This window comes from Tachypleus tridentatus, chromosome 10 (assembly GCF_004210375.1).
Source record: "Tachypleus tridentatus isolate NWPU-2018 chromosome 10, ASM421037v1, whole genome shotgun sequence".
NCBI classification, from domain to species: domain Eukaryota; kingdom Metazoa; phylum Arthropoda; class Merostomata; order Xiphosura; family Limulidae; genus Tachypleus; species Tachypleus tridentatus.
Window position 1 is genome coordinate 170,437,524 of NC_134834.1, and position 16,434 is coordinate 170,453,957.

General features: G+C 33.9%; 1 protein-coding gene across 1 annotated transcript in view; it reads right to left on the reverse strand.

The window, feature by feature from the left end:
* Positions 1-15,752, reverse strand: part of LOC143230896 (uncharacterized) — a 56,936-nt gene extending 41,184 nt beyond the window's left edge. The window contains exons 1-2 of the mRNA XM_076465196.1: positions 15,597-15,752; positions 2,628-2,909 (exon numbers count right to left, since the gene is read on the reverse strand). The gene's annotated coding sequence lies outside the window, so the exon portion shown is untranslated. The remainder of the gene's footprint in view (positions 1-2,627; positions 2,910-15,596) is intronic.
* Positions 15,753-16,434: the final 682 nt, after the last annotated feature.

Below are 16,434 nucleotides of genomic sequence, written 5' to 3' on the forward strand. Positions count from 1 at the left end.
ATTATATAATAATCGATGCAATGTTTTCATTGTTACAGCAGATTCAAACATTGAAATATATGAAATCGGAAAAAGGTTTATAAATAATATTGCTGAAAAGAGTAATTCGCATTAGCAATATTACTATCATGTTAATAGCATTTGGATTGAAAAACTATTTACGTTTACTTATGGTGAGTATTTACAATAATAAGTAGGTCAAAGTTAATGCTGAACGAAACATGTAAGTATTATAAAAATACTTAATACCTTTTCATAAAGTTTTTATTTTACAAATTAATCGAGTAGTATGCAACTAAAGCTTTGGTTAAAAGGTCAGTTCCACTTTTATAGGTCTGTTTGTTTATTTTAAAGCAAAGACAAGTGAAGCTATCTGCTGTATTTAGCACAGGGACTCGAACCAAGAATTTTAGTATTGTAAATCCGTAAACTTACTGCTGTCCCACCGAGAATAGGGGAGGTCTCGCTAAATAAAATTGATTTAAAATACAGAACTAGATCAGTTGTCAAGTGATTCCTAACATTCTAGACTAAAAAACTAAACAACTTACACAGCAGAGTTAAATTTGATTTGTCTAAACAAGAAGTCCGAAACTCTGAAAATGAAAAGTCTTTATATGTATCAGACTAACTGCTTGGAGTAAACTCAGTAATTTAGTTCCTAAAGTTCCTAAAGAATATGATGGATACGTAATGCTTTAAACTTAAACCTAGTTCATTCATCGTCTATATCATTGAAAAGAACTTTGAAAATAAAATTGTCAAGTACGTTCAATAATAACAAATGTAGTAATATAAAAATATTTTCGGCAAAGCAAGTAAAATATGAATATTTTGTTCACAAAATAATGTTCTAATTAAAAGAAATGCCAAAAGAAACAACCAGAACATCCATATTTTAACAGTTTAAAGTGATATATAACTTAATGTTATGTATACCATTAGCACCATATATAGTGTATCACGAGAAACTATAAAACAGCACATCCTGTTACAAGATCCACTACTTCATCCATTACTGGCGATTATAAAATTATAGATACATTTATTAACACTTTACATTAACATTTACAAAAATGTGTTATAATAGCGTGCCAGTCATTTTTGTTTTTTCGTTTTTTACGCTTTGTTTTGAAACATCCCAAAGCATTTCATTTGGATTCGAGGCCTAGTTCGATTCGCACTTTTTGTTTGAAACTACTGCTGAATAGCATACCGTATTTCATGGTGCATTATGATCCTTAACAGACATATTTATTTCCCCATAGACTTTCATCACTGATGAAACTGCTGCTTTATTCAAAATATCCCCATATAACAATGTATTCTTAGCTTTTAAGCATTACCAGTTGACCGAGAAAAAGTCTGATACGGTATCTATAAAAACAAACTATTATAATAACCCTCCCATTTTTCATGGTCGGGCCTACATAGTTCAATGCAACCTGTTCTTACGTCTGAGTATATTAATTTCCAGTTGTTATGAATGACTTATGGACTGTAGCCCGCCCACAAAACTTCAGTATCACAGAACCCCCTATACTTAATTGCACGCAGTTCTAAAATCTTATTAAACACTTTGATAATACCAGACGTGCAGTTTCATTTCACAGAATATTTCAAAGTTTACTCAGTTTTGGAACAATATGTCGCAGCAAAGCCTAGCCTCACATTTCTTTGTATAATTACTCACAGTGGATTTGAAAACAGGTAAGTGAGTAGAAATGTCTCATAACGTCAATAATATGTCCAATAACCAATCTCATAAAATCGGGTTATCAAAATGATGAAGGAAAAATTATGCAGATTATGTACATTAATATGTTTGTTAATATAATTAATACATATACTAAACATTCTTTAACACGTGTGTATTTTCTTATAGCAAAGCCACATGGGGCTATCTCCTGAGCCCACCAAGGGGTATCGAACCCCTGATTTTAGCGTTGTCAATCCGTAGACTCACCGCTGTACTAGCCGGGAGCTCTTTAAGATGACTCAAACACGAACTCTTCGCACGTTCTAATTTCTCGCTCGTATTTTAAATGTGTTGTTAACTAATAAGCTATATATAACTTTTTCACTTGGAATTTTATATTGTACATTATTTTTACTACTTGCACGTGAATGGCTTATTTGTCCATACCTGAAAAAAACGTGCAAATATGAAACATACTCCAAAAATTTACTAAACATATAAAACTAAATAAACATATCTATGATGACGACAGACCCACTTGAAGTAAAAATATATTCTCAGGACATTGTTCTGTACTTTATTTTAATAAAGGTTTTAATATACCCATACCAGCCGTCTTGAGAAATACATAAATACACATGTGCTAAAACGTTAAGGACCTGTTAGGACAAGGGTCCTCAATCATGGGTTCACAAAATTTTAACAGATCCCTGGGAAAACAGAAATATATATATGCAACTTACAAATCTGTATTGTAGAAGCTAGTGTCGGATCAGATCAGGGCACATGGTGACTTTGATCATGTTGAAAAAATCTGCACAGAACTCAATAGTTTGAACACCATTGTACATCGACATTTACTTTACAAAAACCACATGAAGGATTATAACGTAATAAATATGTTAGATAATAAAATTAAAGTACTTACTTCTGTGATAGATGCTCTGTCCACGACAGATCAAGTGATATTACTGTAGTTGGTCACTTCTGTTTAATGTTCAGTAGGAGTGCCCATCGACGTCACGAATATCCTTGTTATGATTTGTTGTTTGATCTTATAGATCTTAAACTGAGTCATCTAGATGGAGATGGAGCATCAATAACTTGTTGTCCATTGGAAAACTCATTCCTTTCTGGTCTCTTGTCCTTATATGGTGTTTGGTCCGATTCAAGGTAAAAAAGTACACAACATTGTGTTATTTCCTGGAACCTATACATATGAAAGAGAAAAAGGCGTAGGTGAAAACACACACTTACGTTCAAAGGTCTATTTAATGTCTTATTTTTTGGCGACAGACATCTTAGCTCCCGTCCCTTGGCGCCTACCAGTAACGGATGTTGGCGCCAGGAATCTTCTTCACCTCACGAGTAGTGAAACAGGTAAACCACTGACTGTGAAGCCATTTTCACAGTTAGTGGTTGGTTTCTTTAGGCGTACATCACATCATCATATCTTTCCAGACCTACACATGTCACGATCATTATTTTAAGTAATTTTTAAAGACTCGTCATGGTTTCTAATATATATGTCTGAAAGTACAGAATGCCTGACCAGAGTCATGAGTTTACCAGTTCGGTGTAATTAGTACGTGGTAGTCACGTAAAAAATGTATTCATGGTGTAAACATGTTTTTGTCTACGAGCTAATACCGAAATAAAATGTACACTTCTGTGAGTTAATGCTTGTTAATTTATAAAGAGAAATTATTTTAGTAACGTCTTAAGTTAGCTCATGGTAACTGACTCAAGTTTTCTTAGATTTAAAGTTTCTAGTTATGTCGTCTAACCATGTTTAAAAATATTTCGTTAGGATCGATTAGAATCATCACACCTCACATAATTAAGCTGTTAAACCGTATATAAATTAAATATCACAACACCTTTATCTAATGTAAACATTTCATATATCGTGTACATAAAAGTTCAGATTCATTAGCTACTTATTTTAGTTGAGACACCTACTGTTTTTAATATTTTAAATTATATACTGTTCGTTGTCGTTTGTGTTCGTATATTGCAATTAATTTAGTAATTTTATGTTTTTTTGTCTGTTACAACACTTAGCGCGAAAAAAAACGTAAGAAATATTGGATGGGAACAAATATTTTCTATTTAAAATACTAAGTACACCTGAGTACTAATTAGTTGGACTAATTGTGACGTTGACAGTGGTTTTGTGTGTCGTCCAGACATCATTAAGAGACCCTGCTACTAAAACAGTAATCTACTCACAAGCACTTTGGTGCGTAATGATTTCGAAGAAGGTATTTTAAAAATTGATATTGACCTCATTGGTAATTTTAAGGTTCATCACCAAGCGTTGCGTATGAGTACACGGAATCAGTGATGTCCAGAAAACCCACTTGTAGAGAAATATATATGCAAAAACGGCTCGTTTGGGTTGAGAAAATATTTTACATAGAAGAACCTGACGATGACCGAAGAAGGTCGAAACGTTAGATGCACGGAATATTTTCACTATTTGAGTTTTAGAACGTGGTTGAATTACTCGCATTGCAAATAGAAGATTTTTGTTTATAAGTTAAAGTGATCTCAATTTTCCCATGTAACATATTTCTTTTAAATAAAAGGTGTGCAACTCGCATCGATACCATACGTCATAGTTTCCTTTAAAGCATAACTTATATTTTCCAATAAATACTGTGAATATACCCTTGTTTGTTGCATCTAATATTAGAGTGGAGATTCTTAAAGCTTAAATTTTTAAATCGATGTTTCAAAAGAACCTTCCAACGTTTCATATAATTAAATCATCTACGTGTTTCATTATTTTTGTTCCTTTTGACACCAGGTTTTAGCTACAATAATTAATTTAACCGAAACGCTAATTAAAGATGTTATTTCCCCTGAAGTTTACCTACACCCATAACATAATTAAAAATGGCTAGAGGTTTCACCCTGTAACAGTTACAAATCATATGTTTGTAGAAAAGAAAAACTAAAGAATTATTTGATTCATATTTTCGACTTTTCTATTTTCAATATTTCTTTTATATCAGTTACCTAATTTAAAAACACAACATGAATTTAAGTTTATAGATAAAAACTGAAGTAACTTACATTGATTGGATCAAACTGACCATCAGCTGATAACATTACTAACCTTCTGTGAATAAATACAGTTGGTGGCACTGTTGATTACTTTTGGACAATACAAAAATGATATCAAAATCTGTATCACCAAACTCTCTCAAACTGACTTTAATTTCTCTAGTAACGCAAGGTGTTACAAAAGAAAGTGTTAATGAAATGACTTCAAAAATATAATCTTCAAGTTTACCTCGAAATTTTTGTCAACTATGACTATAACACGACAGGAAGTTTCCTTTGTTCGAAATTGATAAGTTTCTTGACCTCATGTTACTCACACGTTGTAATAAATGACCACGTGTATTATTTAGTTCATGGAAAATCCAACAGGGAGCCTTTAAGAATTTGGCGGTTGTTTGGTTTCCGAATGATTCATCTCGCTCAGTCTACATAGCCTGCATACCATAGCTGGCAGTCCTTCGGGCTTATATTTTGGACTAAGCATGGGAATGTTGGGTGGGTCAGAAAGGATCAAAAGCAGCAGATTTCTCTGATCCTGACAAACACTGGACATCTCTTTCTACTGATAACATCAACATCGCGTAATACGTAAGACTGGCCATTGAATTTCACGTATAAATGTACAATTAAGTGATTAAAACTAAAAACATTTCTTTAATGAACTGTAACGAAAGGTTTCTGATGAAAACCATTTTTAATTAGTTAAGAAAAGACATTCGATTTCAAAAGAAATGGCTTTTGTACAATATTCTGCGTCGTTTTTAGACGTTCCTACTCTCGCTATTATTTGAAACTCCGTAAAAGTATACTTCACTAAATTCCACAGGACTTTTTCACTCTTTTCTGATTGGTTAATTTGTTGACTTGATTGTCATTACGCGCCACTGGGGAGCAGCACAGTAGCATGTCTGCGGACTTACAATGCTAGAAACTGGAATTTGATATCCCTGGTGGACAGAGCACAGCTATCCCATTGTATAGCTTTTTGCTTAATTACAAACAAACTGTACTGTATGTACTTCAATGACGAAACTCGAATTTAGCATTATAAACTTTGAAGTTTACCTTTGAGCCACTCCGTATTAAAAAATCTTTCGTTTTCTTAAACCCAAAACTGTTAAACTTCAAATATTTTTAGTTTTTTGTGCGAGTATGTAATCATTTAAGAACATTCCAAGTTTGTGGTGTTTAAGAAAATACTGTATTCATTAGAAAAAAGCCAACTATGTGTGTGTGTTTTCGTGTAGCAAAGCCACGTCGGGCTATCTGCTGAGCCTACCAAGTGGAATCGAACCCTAATTTTAGCGTTGTAAATCCGTAGACATACCGCTGTACTAGCGGGGGGCCGAAATATGTTGCATTGTATTTCATTTTTTGTAAAAAAAAAAATATAATTTACAAAATCAGGAAACCAATATTAATTATAGATGAGAGAAAAATATACTATGGCAACTGTTTATAGAACCAATATATGTGCCCCCCAGTGGCACAGCAATTTGTCTGCCGACTTATAACGCTAAAAACCAAGCTTCGATAAAAAACCACACAATATATTATCCACGCTCTGGCCAATGCGGAATATAATACACCGAATTTCAACGCTATATGCCCGTAAACTCACCACTGACCCATGAAAGGGTACCCCGGTGGAACAGCGGTAAGTAACTCTTGAAACTTACAACGCTAAAAATCACGTGTTCTCTTCCCCGTGGTGAACACAGTAGATAGCCCGATGTGAGTTTGCTAGTTTGCTGTTAGAAAACACGGATACAGACACTCATCGAAGAACTCCACGTTTTGATAAAAAATATAACTCGTGAGGTATCAACCAGATTAAAAAAAAAGGCAAAAACTATTTTACATTTTGTAAATCAGATATTTAAACTTGTAAACTAATGATAGTGTTCATTGTTTTTGCAAGTAAATTAAAAGTAATGATATCAAATTTTATGGCAATTACGAATACGCTTGAATAGGATGAAAACTGTTTTAAAAGCGATCTCTTTAACCTTTCTCAAACTAATATTCCACTTGCCCAAACACAAGGTATTATTATAGTAATAGTAACTTTTCTTTCGTTTATTAATATTCAACCGTGTTACCTTTTTGCAGCAATCAAAGAGCTAGCTTATTGTGAAGATGTGCAAACAGCGACTACTGGAGTCTGGATGATAAAAAAGGGTTATTTCATCAGAAGTAATCTGTAATCTACAGAGTAGGGCTTTTTCAGCTTATTGGAATCAAGATCTTGAAGTTGTAAATAAACTCTATGTTTTGAGATCTTCAAACAGATATGAGAATTAGTATTGTTTTTGTTTTTGAAGTAATTATCACAGTCTCTCTTCACCAAATTTTATGTTGCGATTTGTCAAAGTTGTAACGAGCTGAGACAAAAACAGACTTTTATATTAGGATACAACCTTTCTACCACTAATAAACAAAAGGGGCTTGGTATGGCCAGGTGTTTAAGGCACTCGACTCGTAATCCGAGGGTCACGGGTTCGAATCCCCGTCACCCCAAACATGCTCGCCCTTTCAGCCGCGAGGACGTTATAATGTGACGGTCAATCGGACTATTCGTTGGTAAACGAGTAGTCCAAGAGTTGGCGGTGGGTGGTGATAACTAGCTGTCTTCCCTCTAGTTTTACACTGGAAAATTAAGAACGGGTAGCGCAGATAGCTTTTGTGTAGCTTTGCACGAAATTCAAACTAAACCAAACCAAATAAACAAAGGATGTAGACGATTTTGCTATAACGTCATTATAGAAAAATATATGCCATAACAACATTATAGCATTATTTGACGCTTCGTAAGTAGCCTGATAACACCGAGAGTTTATCGCTTTGAGGAAGGTATTGAACAGTTCTTTCTGATGCAAAATATTCATGCACTCAAATCTTAAAACTTTGTTCAAATTGAGAATCGAAAATTTCCAAAACAGTTATATCCTTTGTACTTATTGACATTGGGGATCAATATGGAACACTAGAACCATAGAAAAATAGACCTGCAACAAGTCGTATCCAGTTGTGATAAGCAAAATGCGTTTTTTGTTTGCCGAACATGGCTCAATAGTTATTGTTCGGGACTGTGGTTCCTAGATTAAGTGGTTTGCACCTCATTACAGTCGAAGAACAACTTTGCTCTGCATGTTGGCAAAAATCGTCTTAATGACTCGAATAACAGTGCGCAACATAATCAAGAAAAATAAATATTTGTCGGATGAACACAAGTTTCTTCTATTCATATATTAAACTGTCAAATGCCTAAAGTATTTCGAGGATGAAATGGGTTTCCTTACAGTTCCATACGAAGACCTAATAATCAAATCTTAAATTGCAGATAATGGACTTCTCTGTGGTATAACTAACTGAACAGGCGTAGAGAAATCGTCATCTTCGTATATTAAATGAATTATGGAAAGCTTGCAGGGAGAAGATCTTGGCGTTAGAAATGTTAGCCTGACCTTAGAGCCTTTTCCAACGAAAGTTAGGTACAGCGATATTTACAAAATGCACAACCATCAGACAGAGCATGACAAATTGTGGCGATATAGACTATAATAACGTGGTGAGACTCCAAACTTCTTTCAATATAACACACATAACTTTTGTAATAAACGTGTAAATCCAAACCAAATCTAAAACTAAATAAAACTGTTAAAACATTAGTTGTCTAATGTATGTTGAAGAATAAGAAGCTTTGTTCAAATAGGTTTTTCATATTTATAATTTAATTTCTTACGATCTTATAGAATGATCTTAAATTTAACCAATTTACTACCATTCCGCCCACTATCTTGGGGGCGCGGTGTTAAGCCTAGGAACTTCTGATGTGGTGTCATAGTGCATACCAAGAATTGTGCAGATTTACTCTTAAATAAACAAACCTGCCTACTAGTGTTCTCGTTAACCTTATTTATATTAATATTCCAAAACATTTTATATAAAATACAACGTGCACAATATATGAGTTAATTTATTTTTAAATATTTTAAAAATGCATAACATGAGTGCCCGGCATGGCTAGGTGGTTAGGATGCTCGACTCATAATCCCCACCACACCAAAATGCTCTCCGTTTCAGCCATGGGGTCGTTAAATAATGTAACGGTCAATCCCACTATTCGTTGTTTAAAAAGTAACCCAAGAGTTAGCGATGGGTAGTGATGACTTGCTGCCTTCCCTCTCGTCTTACACTGCTAGAATAAGGACGGCTAGCACAGATAGCCCTCGTGTAGCTTTGCAAGAAATTCAGAAACAAACAAATAACATAACATTGATCTTAACTTACAATGTATGTTTTGAATATTATATTATTCCATTTATTCCATTAAATAAATAGCATAATTTGGCAACGGACGTTTAGGAACTAGCTTCACAATAATTATTTTTCTAAAATAATAATGCACAAACACTTCTTCCATTAATTACACTAAACAAACAATTCGACATTGGAAAAATATATATATTTCTCGACATCACTGAATTCGACATTGGGTATAACATTTACATAGTTGCTTTTCCAAATATCCTGGAATAATATTACGTCATAAATTAAATAAGTATTTGTATTTTGAATTTCGCACAAAGCTACTCGAGGGCTATCTGTGCTAGCCGTCCCTAATATAGCAGTGTAAGACCAGAGGGAAGGCAGCTAGTCATCACCACCTACCGCCAACTCTTGGACTATTCTTTTACCAACGAATAGTGGGATTGATCTAACTTATAACGCCCCCACGGCTGAAAGGGTGAGCATGTTTGGCACGACGGGGATTCGAACTCGCGACCCTCGGATACGAGTCGAATGCCTTAACACGCTTGGCCCAATTAAATAAATCACTACAGTGTTCAAGCAAGCAATTGATTCCTAGTTTTACCAAATTTTTATTCATCATAACTTATATTAATTCTTAGAACTCATGAGTGAAAACAAAGAAGAATAAGTTGTAATATGTCAATTACACTACACTTACCATATCCAAAACCAAAGAGGCCTTTCGCCAAATACCAGATATTGAATTACACACAAAAGTACACAGAATAAATAAAATGGAATTTCTATTTCTGGGTAGAGGAAACGATTTGAACAGTTAGCTAAATGATTCGTTTGGTCAACCTGACAGAAACTTGTACTAATGGATTGAAAAGTTGTCTCCAGAAAAACATGATAAAACTCATTAAGCCATTTAACAAAAAGTCAACCCTCCATTTACACTTTCTTTTTAAAAAGTATAAAACATAACTTGTCTAGAATCATGACACGGGAAGAAGAATTAATGATCTCCAGAGATCTAAGTAGATCTAAATATATATGTATATAAAGTCAAGTTAAGTAAGACATGAAGCAAATAATCATGTTAATTACAACAAAATAAAACATTTTAGTATAAACCACATATTTAAAATTATAAATCGTGTCAGTGTATTGGTTTAAAAATTGTATATCCGGTAGCTGCCTTTATTAAGTAAAGATAAACATAAAGTTTTAGGTCAAGTAAATAAGACTGAAACCAAGAACTTGCAAAGAAACATTACTTTTGTTTGAGGGAACACGTTGGGGGTGGGGTACTGCACAACACAGTAACTCATGAGTTAATCAAAGAGAAATTTGTGTTTTAAACGTATTGCGTAAAAAATGATTCATGAAAGTAGGGGTGTGTTCATAGAAAATATAGGTTTCTTCTTCCTATTTTTCTAAACATTACTTTAGTATTTATGTTGTTATGAGATGAACGATATATGTTCGAAAAATCAACCAACATTAGAAGAAAAGTGCGTAAAGAAAGAAACACAAGCAAATCCTTAGCAGAGAATAATTGCATGCAAACAAGCTATGGCTTCATTGTCTGCACTTACTCGACCTGAACGAATCTTCAAATATCTAATTGCTTCTAATACAGAAATACGTGTTTTTACTCACACGGTGCACAGAGAAGATTCTGGTTTTTCAAGGCGGAATGTTATTGATGAACCAAAGTTAACAGACTGTAAAATCAACGAGAAGCGTACGCTTGAGAATACATTGACCTAGCAACGTATTGATATTTTATCAAGCTCTGATACACGGTTTTGTAAGCTAAATAATTAGTACAGTCGTCTAGCATAAAATATATATATATATATATATTTCTTTTTCTCTCTATGTTTAGAAGTGACTGATTTACTATCATATATCTATTTAAATTTCGATATTTGTTTAACTTCAATTCTTATTTAGAAATGTACATAACCTACACTATTAAACGTATATTACGAAACACCTGCCTATTGGCTACAATTGTAGAAGATTCTTGAGTATAAGAATCAACAATGTGTATCGACTATATTGTTACCAAGGCTGAAATTTCCAGAACCTCTGTTTACGCCTATAAATATAACTATCAGGACGCATCAAGAGACACTATATATTATCGGTTGCTACAATTTGTGTACTATAAACCCCGTAAGTTATAACTGCAATTAACGCTTATTAATCTAGAACTTTAGATATATAACCAGGAATGTTTTTAAATTTCGAACATTACAAACCATTTAACCTCAGCAGATTCACATTAGACATTAGCATTTTTACGAAAACATTGTATAACTTCAGTGACGAAAAATCAACCTGCGAAAGAAGGACAATAAAGAGCTAGCTAGCTCTCTGTTAAGTGAATTGTACCTACTCGAAAGTAACTCGCTCATCGTGAGCCTTCGATAAGATATCAAAGAAGTTCCAGACCAGATAGAAGATTTAATTTTCTTCGTAGGTTTATAAAACTTCTACATAGATCATTATTATTCGCTATAACAATTACTTTGGATTCTGTATCAACCTGGTTGGCACGTGTCATAAATTGAATACATATTGGCATTTATTTAACTTCTAAATTTATTTTATCATTTGACTTAGTTTCAGGCTATTTAAAATCGTAATACGTTACAGAGAACAAATCACACAAAGTGAAACTGTTTTAAATTTACAGTTGCCATTTATAATTTAAGAGGCAAAATTCGGTGGCAAATACAACGTGTCTCTACCAAGCAATCTCAAAATGACTAATTTTGACACCAAATAAATCGAAACAAAACACAGAAGATTTAAAAATTGTTTCTATTACTGCTTTGGACTTACAAAAAAGTTGTTTTTTGTTTTCGAATTTCGCACAAAACTACTCGAGGGCTATCTGTGCTAGCCGTCCCTAATTTAGCAGTGTAAGACTAGAGGGAAGGCAGCTAGTCATCACCACCCACCGCCAACTCTTGGGCTACTCTTTTACTAACGAATAGTGGGATTGACCGCACATTATAACGCCCCTACGGCTGAAAGGGCGAAGATGCTTGGTGCGACGGGGATGCGAACCCGCGACCCTCAGATTACGAGTCGCACGCCTTAACACGTTTGGCCATGTCGGGCTTTTTTTGTTTTGTTTTGGAAATACTACGTTATTTGGTTCAAATATTCATGGATACTTCATCGAAACCCCAAATTGTAATTTCTTCGATGAAGAATCGAATAATAGGCAATAATTCCAAAATTGTTTATATCCCCGTTTGGTATCTGTAAAAAACGTTTTTTGTACGAAATCCTATGTATGTGTATTGGCTGAAAATCGTCAGGGTAATAGTAAAAATAAAAAAATATCCTTTTCTATGTCATTTTTATTCCCCTATAATTACTAAAAATGGGCAAATCTAATACTTTTGTTAGTCAATGTGCACCCTGTACAAAAGTGTCTTTATACCCAATTCTATGTCGATTGGTCGAAACATTGCAAAGTAATTGACCTACGCTCCTAAATTTAGGATTTATTTAATTTAATGCCCCGGTAAAATGACCAAAAAATAGGCGCATCCCGCTATTTATATATATGGAACCTGAAAGAAACTATCTTTGTAACAAATGTAACGTAAACTGCCCAAAATGTCGCAGAATAATTATCACTAAAATTATACGTGGCATCTTGATCCCCATAAATTAACTAAAATTGGCCATGTTTGTTTTTGAACGTAGGAACCTGTAGAAAAATAATTTTGTACCAAATCCCATGTAAATTCGTCAAAATACAGCTAAGTAACTGACCAAGAACCACTAAATTATGCTTTGCTGCGGACTTTGACCCTTCTAACTAACTCAAAATGGAAACTTTTCATGCAAAGCTACACGAGAGCCATCTGCGCTAGCCGTCCCTAATTTAGCAGTTTAAGGCTAGAGAGAGGGGAGTTAATCATCACCGCCAACTCTAGGGCTACTCTTTTACCAACGAAGAAAAGGTTTCAACAGGGATTCGAACCGTGATCCTCAGATGGAGAGTTGAGCGTCCTGACAACCTAGCCATGGCAAGCCTCTATTTTTTTTTATAAGAAAATGTGTTGTAAGTATAAAAAATCATATCTGTGCCAAGTTTCTTCTTGATTGCTGTAAATAAGACAGCAAAAAAGTCCAAAATATACATTTTTGGATTATTTTAGCTTTGAAACCATAAACGTCTTTAAAAAACATGAGTTTGTTGTTGTGCTGAGTTTTCATGATAAGTAAAATTATCTACAATACATGCGTGATCAGCAAAGTTTCATTAAGAAACATGATGACAATTCAAAAAGGGTCATGCCCATCCTTTAGCTAGTGAGACAAAATCGCCTGTTCTAGCACTAGTACAATACTGAATAGTGCATGGAAAAGATCCAATAATTCGTAATTCTATTATAAAGAGGCATCGAGAGTTTTAAGATTGTATTACACAAGAAGGTGTTTCAATTGGTACATCTCCTAGTCGGTAGGATCATCGAGCATCACTCTTCTGGACTTTATTCCTCTGGAGTTAAATAGAACATTGTCTACAAGCCAAATATGACTGATCTGAATACACTGTTTCATTACATATGGTGTTCAATGTGAATGGAAATCGAAGTACATGTAGAAATGTGTTGATGCAAACTGAGTGTCGCAACAAAAAAAGCGTATGAGAGTTATTTATTCACCAGAAATGTAAGTTCGTAACTATTTCTGTATTTTCGTGGATTAAATTTGTAATTTTTGAACACACTGTATAATATAATGTTACAGTATTGTATTTAATTATGTTGCTCTTTAGGGTTACCTCTATGAAGGCCCGGCGTGGCCACGTGTGTTAAGGCGTTCGACTCATAATCTGAGGGTCGCGGGTTCGAATCCCCGTTGCACCAAACATGCTCGCCCTTTCAACCGTAGGAACGTTATAATGTGATGGTCAATCCCACTATTCGAAAAGTAAAAGAGTAGCCCAAGAGTTGACTGTGGGTGGTGATGACTAGCTGCCTTCCCTATAGTCTTACACTGCTAAATTAGGGGCGGCTAGCGCAGATAGCCCTTAAGTAACTTCGCGCAAAATTCAAAAACAAACAAACAAATACCTCTATGAAGAGTACAAAATACAAATTTTAACACACTTTTAAGTTTAATATGGGTAAAAATATCATTCACAAAATTAAGTAGATGTGCAATTTGACTCATTTTATAAAGTGGTGAATTGCATACCCAGCAATGTCTTTCACCCTTGGTGAAAGTCTAATAAGCTTTCTTTTTGAAGTTCTTGTTTGCGCTTTAAATGTCTTGTCTTAAACGTTTTGTAGGTTATTTTATAGAGAACTGCACGCTTTCATCTTTGTTTTCTTTTGAAAATATGCTCAAATTTCCTAATTCTGAGCAAATTCTCTGCAAGGGTTTTCATTAGCGTGTATTTTCCAATAAATTTGTTTTAAAACAGGGGAAGTGTTTTGGAAGTCGAGTCGAGGAGCTTGGCAGAAATAGTAAAGCAGTTGCGTCACTTCTTGTTCTAAGCAGCCCACTTCACAGTAGAGATGTGGTCAAGAATTCTACGGTCTGAATTTTATACATATAATGCATGACACTTAATAGTAATCTTGAATTTTTGCTTCTAGGGAGAACTATTTTTACATCAAGAAGTAAGAAATATCTTTAAGTAACTTAATTATGAAATACTTCTCTAATTCAGGCTAAAGCGCTTATCCTAACCTTGTTACAAACAATAAGTTACTTCATGTGTATCTGAAAATATCGGGAAACTTCAACAGCAGTAATATCTTTATTCGCCACATTATAGCTGTGCATTTTATTATTGTGTGTCTTGGTTATTATGAAAAACAAACCAAAACAATGAAAATTTTCATTATAGTTTTTGACTTGTAGTATTTTGTTGTTATATGAGTTTTTTAACTCATCTATTTATAGTAGCTATTGCAATAACGATAAATGGGATATTCTGTGAAATATTTTTATTTTTCAACATATAGGGGGCTAGAAAAGTGAAGATCTAGTGATTCGATCTTTTTTCAGACATAGTGAGCACGAAATTTCAAAACCGTGTTTAGTTGTCTTCGTCAGATAATACACTGTACTGTCTGTTACAGTCACTCTTATATCACAGTCCCAAACTGCGGAAAATCTGCGGCAAAGAAACGCGAATCGTGAAGAAGGTTGAACCAGAAGATTACACCGGACCTAACACTGATGGTAACATGGAAGTTTTAAAAATCACCACATGTTTTAATGACTTTAAAAACTAAGAATGATTACATATAAAAACACATCAGTATTTCCAAGTTATGTACAAACTTTGAAATGTTGATGAATAATTTAAATATAGATTGAGATGTGGTAAGAAAAGAGTAATATTACTTTACAGTTCACAAGTAATTCGGGAGCATTCATTAGGTTTAAACGTTGGAAAAATAAAATCAACTTTTAAAATGTTTATAATCTGTATATTTACCATTTCAACAATGATTAAAAGGTGCAGTGTATCGGACCAATCCTAACTGAAACATGTAAAAGATTTACTCACCAGCGGCGTCAGAAAACATCATATATTTTCTCTAAGAAGAAAAACTTCAAGCTGGCGCCCACCTCGTGTCGTAAAGGTATATATCTGCAACGAGTAAACACGACCTTGCGGTTAGACGATCAGTTATAATATAAAGTTTATCATCGTCTCACTGTTGACGAGTCGCGCCGGTGGCGGTTTTTATTTGACTAATAAATATCTTGCACTTATTATTGTCGACTTAAACAGCATTGGTTACATTTTATGAGCCAATAGCTGACAAAGAAAAAAAAATTGTGTTATCAAGTTAGTTAAGAGATTTTAGTGTATGCTTTCAGAGGTACTGGAGACATGATGCAATGAATGTGAACGATAACTCCTATTTGTATCTTCTATATAAAGTGGCCAAAAATAACACATTATTGTTTGAAATGTGTAGTTTAAAGAAGAAGCCAAACATTCAATTAATACAATCATGTAAACAAGTTATTGTTATAATTACTTTTGAATTGAATTTTTTTCTTGACACGTGGACTAGTTTGGTTGTAGCCAAGTGCACTGAAAAATAATGGTATATCAATGCTGTGCCCACAGTAGAAATCTAATCTCAAAATTTAGCGTTTTAAGCCCTAAATCTTACTGCTAGGCTGTAAAAGTAACAACTGAACTTATAATTTAATCATGAAGGCGTTTGCTTAAAAGTTGTACACCAAAAGTAAATATTTCCAGATTAATAGACATAATGGGTGTTTCTAAGACAACAAATCTCAGTTAAAAAAACAATACAGGAGTTTGAACTGTACAAATGTTAATCTAGTCCAGAATGTGTCGTTAACTAAATAGCAAAAAAAAAAATCTA